The 13,639-nt window shown below is 40.3% G+C and overlaps 1 pseudogene; it reads left to right on the plus strand.

The window, feature by feature from the left end:
• The first annotated feature begins 652 nt into the window (after nucleotides 1-652).
• LOC124513580 (leucine-rich repeat-containing protein 37A2-like) overlaps nucleotides 653-13,639 on the plus strand; it is an 83,255-nt pseudogene continuing 70,268 nt past the window's right edge.

Here is a 13,639-nt window from a genome sequence, read left to right on the forward strand (position 1 = left end):
CACAAGGGCACTTGGCCAAGGGCCAGAAGGTGAGCAGGGTGAAAATCCTGCCTATACTTCATGTCAAGTTACATACAAAGGTCTCCCAGGGCCACTGTGGGGCCATTATGGACAGACACAGGAAAATTCTGAAAGCCCAGCATGTATGGAATTATTTCTGAGATCCCGGGTCTGTGTTGATTTTGCCTGCTAATAAGACTGGAGAAATACATTGTGAGAGGCATGGAAAATGGTACGAATCACTAATTGTCTGTGTGTGTGTTTCCTTCAAGGGGCTTCTTTGGATCTCTGCTGCGTAAGAGATGCTCAAAGGAAAGTGACAATCAGGTAAATCTGAGGAGGATAAAGTACCGTGGCTGGAGAAGGCAGGGGAAACAGACCTAACATTGTCCTTTCTGTTTTCTAGGAGGGCTTTTTCTGGAGAAGGCGGCCACTTTGGCTTAGGGACATGTACAGACCTCTCAATGCCACACGCAAGAAAAACATGGCACAGAAGCTACACAAGGATTGTTCTGATGAAGATGAGATTTTCCACATGGAACTAGGGTACGTGATTGGGGAAGATTTTCTCTAAAATGGGGAAATTATGAAGAGTTGAATTGTTCCTTTCGAGAGTCAAAGCCTTGGCATTCTTCTCCTTTTCCCAGGGAGGCTGGCAAAGCCACAGCAGAGAAGGCCACAGATTCCACTACTGAAGAGCTGGGTGACGAGAGCGAGACACTATGTGAGGTTGTCACAGAGTGAACGCCGTCCTGCCTCAGGCCACCTACAAAGTTTACTTTCCGATACTGGCTTCTCAGCATTGCTTGTCAAATACACGTTTTTCTCATATTGAAATGTATAAATCCGTAACCAATTCTAGCCACGTGGTGAGGAATTAAAACGTAAACAGTTCAATATTTATCTACAGACAACAGGGGCCACAGGCGAGAGAAGCAGGACTGAAGCCAGAGTCCCTCGTGGTAGCCAGTATTTCCACAAGACACAGTCTGGGCAAAGTAGGGTGAATGGGGCGTCTTTCCCTCATTTCCCTGATACAGTCAGTCTCTGGAAACTGGAGAACGTATCTTCAGGGGGCTTAGACTATTAAGTTAATTAACAGCTTATTCTGGTGCTCTCTCCCCTGGCTCACCAAATACCAGTTATTCACAACGCGCACAACAGCAGAGCTGTTAACTTATGACCTCCCAGACGCTAAGTCGTGCTTGCTGTCGGAACACAGTCCGTCAGGCCCCTCCGCTTTTGCCAGCCACACTCGGGGGCTCTGCTTGGCCGGCGGGCCGCCCCTCCGCCCCCTGGCTCCCTCCCGCCAGTCCGTGGAGCGCGCACCGCCTCGCCATCCTTCCTACCCTCTTCCGTGGGCCTCTCGTCTGCGCTTGGCTCCGGAGACTCCGTTCTGCTAATCCTCTGGCGGTTTTCTGGGTTATTTAGGCAGGTGTGGGTGGAATCTAAGTGATCAGCAGGATGTGCGGTGAGCCCAGCGTCCTCCTACACCGCCATCTTCCCTCTCTCCTTGCCAAAATAATTTCTAAAAGAAAATACTCCAGAGTAATTAACACGCGTTATCTACCCAAGGAATGGAACAAATAGGAAGTTCAGGTTCTAAGGAGCTGCCTTGTTTGTGCCATTGGCCCCACGCTAGCTCTTTATTAATTGCACCACCTGGGATGCTGATAGCTGTGGAAAGTAGAAAGTTGGCATTTACTGCATTGGAATATTCCCCACAAGGTTGCCAGTGATTCTCTTATTTATTCTGTTCATTCCTTTCCTACCTATTCAAGGATCTGAACTGTGTTTCTTCACAGAAATTTCCAAGGAAACTCTATTTGTTACATTGATGAAAATGTATGGAAGGGATACCGTTGGGCTGAGAAACTGTGAGTATATTCTCTCCAAATACGAATACAAAAAAAAAAAAAAAAAAAAAAACAAAAAAAAACTGCATTCTCAGGTCCTTCTTGGTGCAGAACTTTGAAGTCAGTAGCTCTGAGGAAAGGTGTTTCCCCTTCCATATCCCAACTCAACCTCTACCGATTGCAGTTCTGTGTTAATTTTTTTTTTTTAACGTTTATTTATTTTTGAAAGAGTGAGAGACAGACCATGAACGGGGGAGGGTCAGAGAGAGGGAGACACAGAATCTGAAACAAGCTCCAGGCTCTGAGCTGTGAGCACAGAGCCCGACGCGGGGCTCGAACTCTCGGACCGCGAGATCATGACCTGAGCTGAAGTCGGCCGCTTAACCGACTGAGCCACCCAGGCGCCCCATCTGTGTTTATTTTAAAAATTAAATTTGGCAGGTTCCCTTTAAAATTAGAATCAATTTTGGGGCGCCTGGGTGGCGCAGTCGGTTAAGCGTCCGACTTCAGCCAGGTCACGATCTCGCGGTCCGTGGGTTCGAGCCCCGCGTCAGGCTCTGGGCTGATGGAGCCTGTTTCCGATTCTGTGTCTCCCTCTCTCTCTGCCCCTCCCCCGTTCATGCTCTGTCTCTCTCTGTCCCAAAAAAAATAAATTAAAAAAAAAAAAAACGTTAAAATTAGAATCAATTTCAACTTATTTTCCATTATACAAGCAATACATGATTATAGTCTCAATATATAAAAATGAAATAACAGGGGGGCCTGGGGGGCTTATTCGGTTAAGTGTCCAACTTCGGCTCAGGTCATAATCTCAACGGTTCGTGGGTTCAAGCCCCACGTTGGGCTCTGTGTTGACAGCTCAGAGCCTGGAGCCTGCTTCGGATTCTGTCTCCCTCTCTCTCTGCCCCTCTCCTGCTCATTCATTCCCTCTCTCTCTCTGTCTCAAAAACAAATAAACATTAAAAAAAATTTTTTGATGAAATAACAGATATAGTGAACACCTGCCTTATGTTCTAATCCCCCCACTGCTGGGATAGCCACTACTCTGGATTTAGTATATATCCTTCCAGACCTTTTTCCATGCATTTGCCTACATACATATTTACAGCAAAATAGGTTTGTTGTGTGATTTTCTTATCTTTTTTTTACATAAATTGTAACATCCTACAACTCGATTCTTTTGCTTCGTGGTATGTCTTAGACTTTTTTTCTTCCAGTACATAGAGGGTTACCCCATCCATGCAAGCTGCTGCATAATATTCCATAGTATGAGTGTATTACGATTTAATAATTCCCCTCTTGATGGATATTTAGGCTGTGTCCAGTTTTCTTATTACATGCATTGCTGCATGGACCACCTCTTACATGCATCTTTGTGTACGTGGGTAGGTATTTCTGTAGAATAGATCCCTGGAAATGGAATTGCTGGGATGAAGACGATGTCGATATATACAATTTTAATTGCCCTCAAAAAAGTTGTGCCAATTTACACACCAATCCATACACCATGACAGCATTCATTTCCTCCTACCCTCCCACTCTTGGATATTCTCCATTTCTTGGCTGATCTGGTGGGTGAATAAAATGGGTCCCTTCTGAATTTGAATTTTTCTGATTACTTATACATTTAAATATCTCTGTATGTTTCCTGGGCATTTGTGTTTCTTGTCTGAATTTTCTGTCCTTTGCCAATTTTTTTGTGATCTTTTTTTTTAAATTGACTTGTAGAAAAAGTCAGTGTAGACACAAGTAATTTTGGAAACAATATTATACTCAAAGTAATTGACTGGCATTTTTCATGACAGATTGTGTGTCGTATCATTAGTTCAACTTGGGTAGATAAGTCATACATGACTTCTGAATTAATAATAAAAGACATAACAGTCATAGTAATTTAGATGTAGGGATTATGATCCCCCTGAAGTAGATTCCCCCCTGCCCCTTAGTCTGATAACCTTACTGGTAAATAACGAATGGTAGAATAAGGTAGTTGTTTTCTTATGAATTTTATGAATTTCTTAAATACTATATATAGTTTATATTTTCTCATGATAGTATCTAACTTGGAGATCTTATTTCCCAAACTTGTAAGAAAAATGAAAGTAATTTGGCACAAGAAACAAGAGAGAGTGGAGAGAGTGGGTAGGCTGAGGGACAGGGCTAGGAGAAAAACTTTGAATTGTGTATTATATACCTTTGGAATTCTGAGCCATGCAAATATATATTACCTATTAAAAAAATAAACTGAAATTAAAAAAATATTTTTTGAAAAGCATGTATTTGGTAGTTTATATACTAGAACATGAATCTGGTAAGATTTGATGATTCTTAAAAAATTTTTAAATGTTTATTTATTTTTGAGAGAGAGAGAGAGAGAGAGAGAGAGAGAGAGTGAGCGAGCAGGGAAGGGGCAGAGAGAGAGGGAGACACAGAGTCCAAAGCAGGCTCTAGGCTCCGAGCTGTCAGCACAGAGCCTGATGTGGGGCTCGACCCCACAAACTGTGAAATCATGACTTGAGCCAAAGTCAGACACTTAACCAACTGAGCCACCCAGGTGCCCCAAGATTTGATGATTTCTAATTCAGCTTGAGGGTTATGCCTTGTAAGACAGAAGTTTTTAACTATGGGTCAATAGTCCCCTGGGGCAGGATTTTTAACCTTTTTTTGTATATATCAATTTTTTTTTAAATTTTTTTTTAACATTTATTTATTGCTGAGAGACAGAGCATGAACAGGGGAGGGGCAGAAAGAGAGGGAGACACAGAATTGGAAGCAGGCTCCAGGCTCTGATCTGTCAGCAGAGAGCCCAATGTGGGGCTCGAACCCACGAACCATGAGATCATGACCTGAGCTGAAGTTGGACACTTAACAGACTGAGCCACCCAGGCACCCTTCTATATATCTATTGATGATCTGCAGAAGCTTATGTTCTTGGGATAATGTTTTCAAATGTATAATAAGTTAAAATGTATAGGAAAAGGAAATTATGTGGAAATAGAGTTTTCAAAAATTTTTTAAAAAGATTAGTGATATAGCAATAAATCTGCTTCTGTTAGAATATTAAATAACAAAATATAATGGTAGGCCTACTAACTATTATGACTTCAAGGTACTGATGAGAATAAATGATATTTTGAGATATCCACGCCAAATATGTGATATGAAAATATCTGATTTCTGCTGGGGACCAAATTAACTATGCTAATCTGTGGTTTGTTGCCTACATTCATAATGGAAGGAAATGCTAATTCTAGTTAGAGGTTTGTGAAAATAGAGATGTGATTTTATTTTCCATCCAAGTTTGGCACCCACAAATTCAGTCCATTCTATTCACGGACCTGAGCCCTAAAGGGATGGTCTGCAAATTGAAATCGCATGCACACCTTTGCACGTATTCAAGAAAGTGCAGTTTTCTAGGGAAAGGGTCCATTCCATAGCTTTTATGAAATTCTCAAAAGGTTCTTGTCTCAAAAGATTGAGTCACAAATTGGGGTGGAGGTGGAGAAAGACATTAGTTTTCCTGTGAAGTTGTACTCATTCTCATAAACGATGATACATGAATGATTTGTTTTCATTAAAAGTAGTATATTTGCAAATTGATACCTGTCACTTTCTGAATTCATTCAACAAATATTTAGGGAGCATCTCCTATGTCCCAGGAACTGTTTTACATGCCAGGGATATAAGCTCAAGAACAAAACTGACCAAATATCCCACTTGTCAAGGGGTTTACAAATATATAATATAAAAACAAATATGTAAATATAATAAATACATATAATTTCAAGTATTGGTAAGAAATCGGTGGCCAGATCTCTCAAGTTTTCTAATTTATTTTGTTTTTAATTTTTTTTAACGTTTTATTTTTATTTTTGAGACAGAGAGAGACAGAGCATGAATGGGGGAGGGGCAGAGAGAGAGGGAGACACAGAATTGGAAGCAGGCTCCAGGCTCTGAGCCATCAGCCCAGAGCCCGACGCGGGGCTCGAACTCACGGGCCGCGAGATCGTGACCTGAGCTGAAGTCGGCCGCTTAACCGACTGAGCCACCCAGGCGCCCCTCAAGTTTTCTAATTTATTCAACGACCATTTCTGCTGCTCATAGACTGAGTTTTTTTACTAATGATAATACTTTTCATTCATATAATCTTGAGTTGGTTCTTTTTATTAGATGTACTGTTTACCTCTGTCTGAGGATATATTAATGATGCTATTCTAAATTTTTTGTACTGTTTATTTTTGAGAGAGAGAGAGAGAGAGTGAGAGACAGAGTGCAAGTTGGGGAGGGGCAGAGAGAGAGGGAGACACAGAATCTGAAGCAGGCTCCAGGCTCTGAGCTGCAGCACAGAGCCCAGTGCAGGGCTTGAACCCATGGACTGCAACCTGAGCCGAAGTCGGTTGCTTAACCGACTGAGCCACGCAGGTGCCCCATTAATGTTGGTATTCTCAAATCCTTTTGTGTTTTCTCTGTTAACTGTGTCATTGACTATAAGCTGTTATATTTGTTTTTTATTTTCTGTCCTGAATAGAATTGGCTTTCTCACTCCATTTGGTCATTCCTGAGTGCAATTTATCTTTGTAGTTGAGATTTGACTTGCTTCTGGTTTCTGGTCCTAAGGAAGAGGTGAAATGAACCACGGGGCTTGTTATTGGTGACAGGTCCCCCTGAGAGTTAAAGAAGAGGTGGGAGGTGACTTCTAATGGCTAGTCAGAGTGTATACCCTTCCTCCAGGGCTCTGGGACCCTGCCCCCTTCTAACACCAATGGCTCCTGCCTGGAAGAAAACACCCTTTGCTGCCAGATCCAAGGAGGAAGGATGTGGGGTTGATGTGCTATCCTTGGTCCTACTGCAGTATCCCAGCTAATCACCCTGTAGGTGGCTCCAAGGCATTTCTGGTGGGGAGTGTTTGTGGAGCTACTCCCTTGGCTTTGAGCTAAGGTTGTGGATTTTCTAATTGTATCTTTTCTAATCATTCTTAGGGACTTTGGTGGAGTTTGCAGTTTGGTAGAGACTTGGCATGTTTCAATCTGCCAGCTTGAAATAGCACCACCTCTTAGGAAGGCAATTTTGTACCCCTGTTAAATCCTGGAGAAACTTAGGCAAATGTGTACTAGGATATAAACAGAAAAATGTTCAAAGCAGCACTGTTTATAATCACTAAAAATTAGAAAAATCGAGTATCCACCAACAGTAGAATGAACAAATAGCGTTACACGGGTGTTTACTCTATACTTATTAAACTGAGCATTTATGTTATGTGCATTTTATGCACATTTTTAGTTCTCACAGGTAATTTTTAGTTGGGGAAAAAAATTAGATGGCTTTACTTGTAGCACTGATATGGTTATAAATAGGGCTTCCACAATAAAATTTGGGAAAAGAGAGGAGGAGGTGGCAGTTCTGTCCATGTTTTTGCCACTCAGGGCTGGGTTCTAACAGAGATTTTGTGATCCAGAGAGTAGGCATTAAATGTACATTTTGGTGTGAAGAGTGGATAGGGGTGTGTGTGTGTGTGTGTGTGTGTGTGTGTGTGTGTGCGTGTGAGAGAGAGAGAGAGTGAGAGAGAGAGAGAGACAGAGAGAGAGAGAGAGAGAGAGACAAAGGAGCATGTGAGAAGAAAATATTTGAATCAAACAGCAGAGATCGCCATCCCTACATTAAATAAGAATTAGTGTATTTGGTGGCACCATTACCCAGGTTTCTCTCACATCTAGCGGTCCTGTGTTGCAAATAGTTGTAGTTATTTTGCATTTTGACCCAGAAATGACCTTTTCATTTTGCAGAATTCTCAGTGAAAATTATCTGACCGAATTACGTAAAGACACATTTGAAGGCCTGCTATCCCTCCAGTATTTGTAAGTTAATCAGTTCATCATTTATTATGAGTTTTTAGTTATATTATTTATTAAAAAATACGGGGTTCAAATTAGATAATTGCAACAATTTCTTCTAACAGTAGAATTCTGTAATTCTCTGTATTAAATTCTATAACTCTGTAAGTCTGTGGGGACCCAGCCCATCTCTAGCATTAAATACCTCCTATGCATTTTCAACTTTTTAATTTTATAGACAAGATATAGGAAAAAGCCCTTCAGTTGTAGAGGAAAAGGAGTAATGAGGTCTGAGCAATTATGGACACCCATATGAACCTTGTTATGTAAGTGTTCATCTACCATCTGCTTTTATTTATATTTATTATTTATGGCCCATGGATCAGATCCTGTGTATGGTCTGTCTTGATACAACCTATGAGTTCAGAATGATTTTCATGTTCTTAAAGGGCTGTAAAAGAGAAAAGAAGAGAAAGAAACAGAGAATATGTGACAGAGACCATATATGGCCTGCAAAGCCTAAAATATTTGCTGTCTGGCCTTTACAGAAAAGGTTTGAAAAAGTTGGCTTGGTAAAATGAGAGGAATTGAAGTTAACCTCAAATTGTCACCTGCAAGACAAGAAAATATAGAACACTGACATTAATTTGAATGCCATTAACCCAGAATTTTTAAATAATTTAATCTAAATCAAATATTTAAATATTAAATATTTAAGCAGGTGAATTATGTAAGCAGTATTACCAAGTACATATTAAATTATCAAGAGAACAGATTCAGGATTTCAGTGTGGGAAATTTTATTAGTTTATTTTTATATTATTATTTTTTATGTAATTTATTGTTAAGTTAGCTAACATACAGTGTGCTCTTGGCTTCAGGAGCAGATTCCTATGATCGGTGTGGAAATTCTTATGCCACCATAAAAATAGATGTTTAAAATGATGGTTAAGGGGTTGGGGCTCCTGGGTGGCTCAGTTGGTTGGGCGTCTGACTTTGACTCAGGTCGTGATCTCACAGTTTGTGGGTTTGAGCCCCGTGTCGGGCTCTGTGCTGACAGCTCAGAGCCCGGAGCCTGTTTCAGATTCTGTCTCCCTCTCTCTGCCCCTCCCCCACTCATGCTCTGTCTCTGTCTCTCTCAAAAATAAATAAACATTAAAAAAATGATGGCTAAAGGGCACGTGGCTGTCTCAGTCATTAGAGTCTGCAACTCTTGATCTCGAGGTTGTAGGTTAGAGCCCCATGTCAGGTATAGAGATTACTTAAAAAAAAATGAAATCTTTAAAAATGTAATGATGGTGAAGTGGTATAGTTAGAAATGTTTACACTAAACAAACATCAGAAATGCCTCTAACTTCGCTAATTACAGAATAAACATCTCTCCAGCCTCATTGTCAAGGAAGAAATGTTTGCATAGATCTCTGTACATTAGACATACAGAGATACTAATGTTCTTTGCTATGGAGGTTCAGTGTTTATTCTTTGCCCATGCCATCCAAAGCTGTGTATTTCATTAATCCTTTTTTAAAATTTTTTTTAATGTTTATTTATTTTTGAGAGAGAGAGAGAGACAGAGTATGAGCAGGGTAGGCACAGAGAGAGAGGGAGACACAGAATCCGAAGCGGGCTTCAGTCTCTGAGCTGTTGGCCCAGAACCCGATGCGGGGCTCGAATTCATGAGCAGTGAGATCATGACCTGAACCGAACGAAGTCAGATGCTCAATCGACTAAGCCATCCAGGCGCCCCTCATTAATCCTTATTAATGATGTGCTTTAGAAAATAGATTCTTGTTGCAAATGTGGAAGGCTTAAGAGTAGTGAGTAAAAAGAATCTCATATGACACTAAAAATAGTCCTTCAAATTATCAAACCTTCCAAGTCTTAGGGGACAACCACTTTGTATTGGTCTTCTTGGCTACCTCTGCCCTCTGGGCTCCAAACGTTACAAACACAGTTTGGAGAAAAACAAAAGAGACAAACTGCACAATGGATTGGGCCTTTCATTATTTCTACTATGAGGTACTTTGTAAGCCAATTATTTCATGTTAGGTGAAGTGTTCTCATTCATTCATTCAAAAAAAAATGTGAATCAAAACCTAAAAAAGAATGTGACAGGCCCTATGCCCAGTACCATAGGCACGCAGATGGTTAAGACAGGCTTCCCACCCTTGTAGGAACTCATGATTTCACAGGGAAAATAAACAGAAGCTTCAACCATAACGCATAAGCACTAAATGAATGATGAAGCACTGACAAAGTGCAGAAGAGGGAGCCACAAAGTCATAAAACCACATTTCTTTTCAGTCATTTTGCTCCTTGTACTCACTACCCAGCTGTTAATTTATTTTATAAATATTTGAGTTTGTTCTTTGTCCATGCATCCGTTTTAAACACAGTAGACAACGCAGATGAGCAAGACTAGTCCATACTTTCATGGAGTTTATGCCCAGAGGAAATGGAATGCCAGAATCACTATATTAAGAAGAAATTGGGGCACCTGACCGGCTGAGTCAGTAGAGCATGCGACTCTTGATCTCAGGGTCGTGAGTTCAAGCCCCAGGTTGGGCGTGGAGTCTACTTTACAAAATTCAAAGAAGGAGAAGAAGGAGGAGGAGGAGAGGGGGAGGGGAAGAAATGGATTTGGGCAATGAGAAGTATAAGTTGTTTTTGGAACATAGAAGAGGGGGGAAGACTTCAAGTTGGATCAGGGAAGTTACTAGAGAAATGCTGTTTGAACAGAACCTTGAATGGCTATGACGTATCATCAGATAGACATCTTGGGAAGAATATGCTTGCAAAATAGAGTGAGTGAAGGGCAAAATGCAGGAGAAATTTCTTTGGGTATCTGTAGAGTAGGAAACTAGAGCCAGATTTAGGATTTTGAAGGCCTTGGATAATATGCCAAGCTACCGTGTTATCACAGTTGTGCTCTAGGACAAACTTTAGACTGCACCAGGGTAACTTGGAGGCCTTGTCAGAACACAGGTTCCACCTCCACAGTTCCTGATTCACTCAGTCCGGAGTAGAGCTGAGAATTTGCATCTTGAGTAAGTTCCCAAGTGACTCTGATATTTGAGAACGACTCCTGGAGAATAAATCTGGTGACTGTGTGCAGTATAGATTAGAATGGGAGAGACCAGAGATGACAATGCCAGTCAGAAGATGGTGGTACCCATGTAGGTGGAAAGTGAGGGACTCAGCTGAAATCAATGGAGATAAGAGGGTCAACTATAATCAAGGATGGGTGTTTCCAAATAAAAATCCAGTACCATGTTGTTTTTTTTGTTGGCCCCACTTGCAACTGAAGCAGTTGATAAATTCATAGACCGTTTGGGCAATGTACAACCAAAAATAAATTTCTGTTAATATGATAATCTAATTCTGAGTTCGTTCAAAGTTAGGTATTGATTAGAGGAGTAACTTCTTTTCAAGTTAAATGAAAAGGTATCTTTTATCTCTTCTGGTATTGACTTGGTGTCGAGAAATAGAACTAAACCAGGAAGGTGTGCTAATGTGAGAATATCCCTTTTAATATTAGAAATTATATGTGGAGATCACAACTTTGAGCTCATAATTTAGAAATTGATGAGGCCACAAAAAGTCATTTAATCAATTCTTCTGCTCTCAGGAAAGATTACTTCCAAGATCTATCAAGATCTATAGTTGTATGTTTTATGTATGAAGATCACAAAGGTGAGACTCTTAAGAAAGGTGAGGGCAGGGTTAGGGGCTCTGGAAGGTTCAAATAACAATTCCTAATACTCAGAGTTTAGCCAAAAGCTACTTATTCAATACTATCATCCTACTAATTAGATAGCTTATGGCTAATTGAGGCAATATTTTCCTTTTCCTTTTCCTAGAGATTTATCCTGCAATAAAATACAATCTATTGAAAGACGTACATTTGAATCACTACCTTTTTTGCAGTTTATGTAAGTTACAAATATAATTTCATTATATTTGGAATTTTTATTAAACTTCATTGTAAACCTCTTTGTTATTCATTTTGAATGAATGAAACTTTATTAGTCGAAAGCTACTAAAATTATGTAGCAAATCTTTTTTGTCTGTGGCAAAGTTTGGTGTGAGAGTTATTATAGAGATCAGAGTGAATCGTTCTCTGCCAGGGTGATTTTGCATCCAGGTGACACTTGGTAGTGTCTAGAGACATTTTTGATTGTCAGACTGTAGATGTGCTCCTGGCCTCTAGTGGGTGGAGGCCAGGGCTGCTGTCACACCCTACAGTTCACAGGGCAGCACCCCCCCCCCCCCATAACAAAGATTATCCAACCATAAATCTCAACAGTGCTAAAGTTGTGAAACATTTTTCTAGAGAAATAAACTTACTTCTCTAGAAAAAAATACTTACTTAACACAAGTATTTATTGAGCATTTACTGATTTGTATCTAATGCACCACATGTATAAACATGAAAGTATAAATCTTTCATGCAAATATTTTTTTAAAAAGGCAAGTATCTTTCATAGTGAGATTTCTTTAGTGTATGGAGAGAGTATTGTGGTTATGTTTCATTATCTATAAATTAGAATCACTGCCAAAGGATAAATATTCTGAAAATATCTTGTTTTTCTTCTTCGTTTGTGTCTTGTTTTTTTTTTTTTTTGTTTTGTTTTTTTTTTTGTTTTTTTGGTGTGTGTAGAAATCTTGGTTGCAATTTACTCACTGAACTGAGCTTTGGAACATTTCAGGCCTGGCATGGCATGCAGTTTTTACACAAGCTGTAAGTGAAATAGAAAATGAATACATGTTAAAAAAATAAATAAATAAAATAACAACTACATGTAAAAATATCATAGAGTGACTGGTTAGGTGTGTGTTAATAAACCCAGTATGAATTCTGGAAAGTAGGTCTTAAAATCCATTTTTTTTTTTCAAATGAGGAAACTAAGGTACAAAGAGGCCAAGAGACTTGTCTTAACTCCTAAATGGCACTCTCTGCCCTCCCTCGTACCCAGCTTTGTGTGGGCAATGAAAGCCCCAAGCAAGTAACACCCAAGTCAGTATTATCATGGGAATTCGTGACAGTGATGCTTCCCCAAGGTGTGCATGGTCCTTGAAATCCACTTTTGAATTTAACTTTGATTCCGGCTCATGTGCAAGTTTCCTATGCAAAAGAGAACTTCAAAGAACTTAGTTTAGCACAGAGTTCTCCAGGCAGCAAAAGGTGTGGGTGCTTCCTCAGCCATCAGGAAAGCGGAAAGAACTCCTGAAAACCTGCCACAGGGCACTGCTCTCCATGTGCTTTCTTTCCTGACCTCTCTTCAATTAAGAAGTGTGTTATTCCCTTTCAGCCGGAACACTCTGTGATTTCTCTGTAAAAAAGCAAATCATACTGGGCATGTTCAGTGGCCTGAGGGGGATGTTTAGACTCAAGGTTGAAGACCCTCCTCTAAAGCAGACGCTGGAAAAGACTGTCTTACTGTCTTGTGGTTCAGAAATCCGATTGCACAGCTTATCTTCCGTTAGATGAAAGTGTTTACGGTGTGTCTGGAGCTGGAGTAAGTTCCTGCGGGTGCCCAAGAGCAGGGGCCTCCTCTCTCCTCTCATTAATTTGCTGATGCCTAACTTGGGGAAAGGATACTGAGGGTCAGTTTTTTGTTTTGCCAGCATGCCAGAGAACGGGCTCATTGAGTTTCTCCACCAAGAGGTTTTAGTGGTGTCAATATAATGTCTTAAAACTCACCACCTCTACTAAGCATCTTATAACACCAAGAGTCTCTTCTAAGAATCTGAATTTCATAGTCATGTAGGCAATACAGGACAAAATAGGGTGGAATCCGTTGATAACAATGAATGAATTCATTGAAAAACAATCCGTGCCACGCGCACTCTATGTCGACCATGTACTAAGTACTGGGGGTACAAAGAATATACAGGGACTGTCCCCAAGAATCTTTCATACTGGAAAAAGGAGAAAAAGATGGCCTTTTTC

The sequence above is a fragment of the Lynx rufus genome, unplaced genomic scaffold (genome assembly GCF_022079265.1).
Source record: "Lynx rufus isolate CCGP_SWC_20201006 ecotype Redwood Valley unplaced genomic scaffold, mLynRuf1.p SCAF_18, whole genome shotgun sequence".
NCBI classification, from domain to species: Eukaryota; Metazoa; Chordata; class Mammalia; order Carnivora; family Felidae; genus Lynx; species Lynx rufus.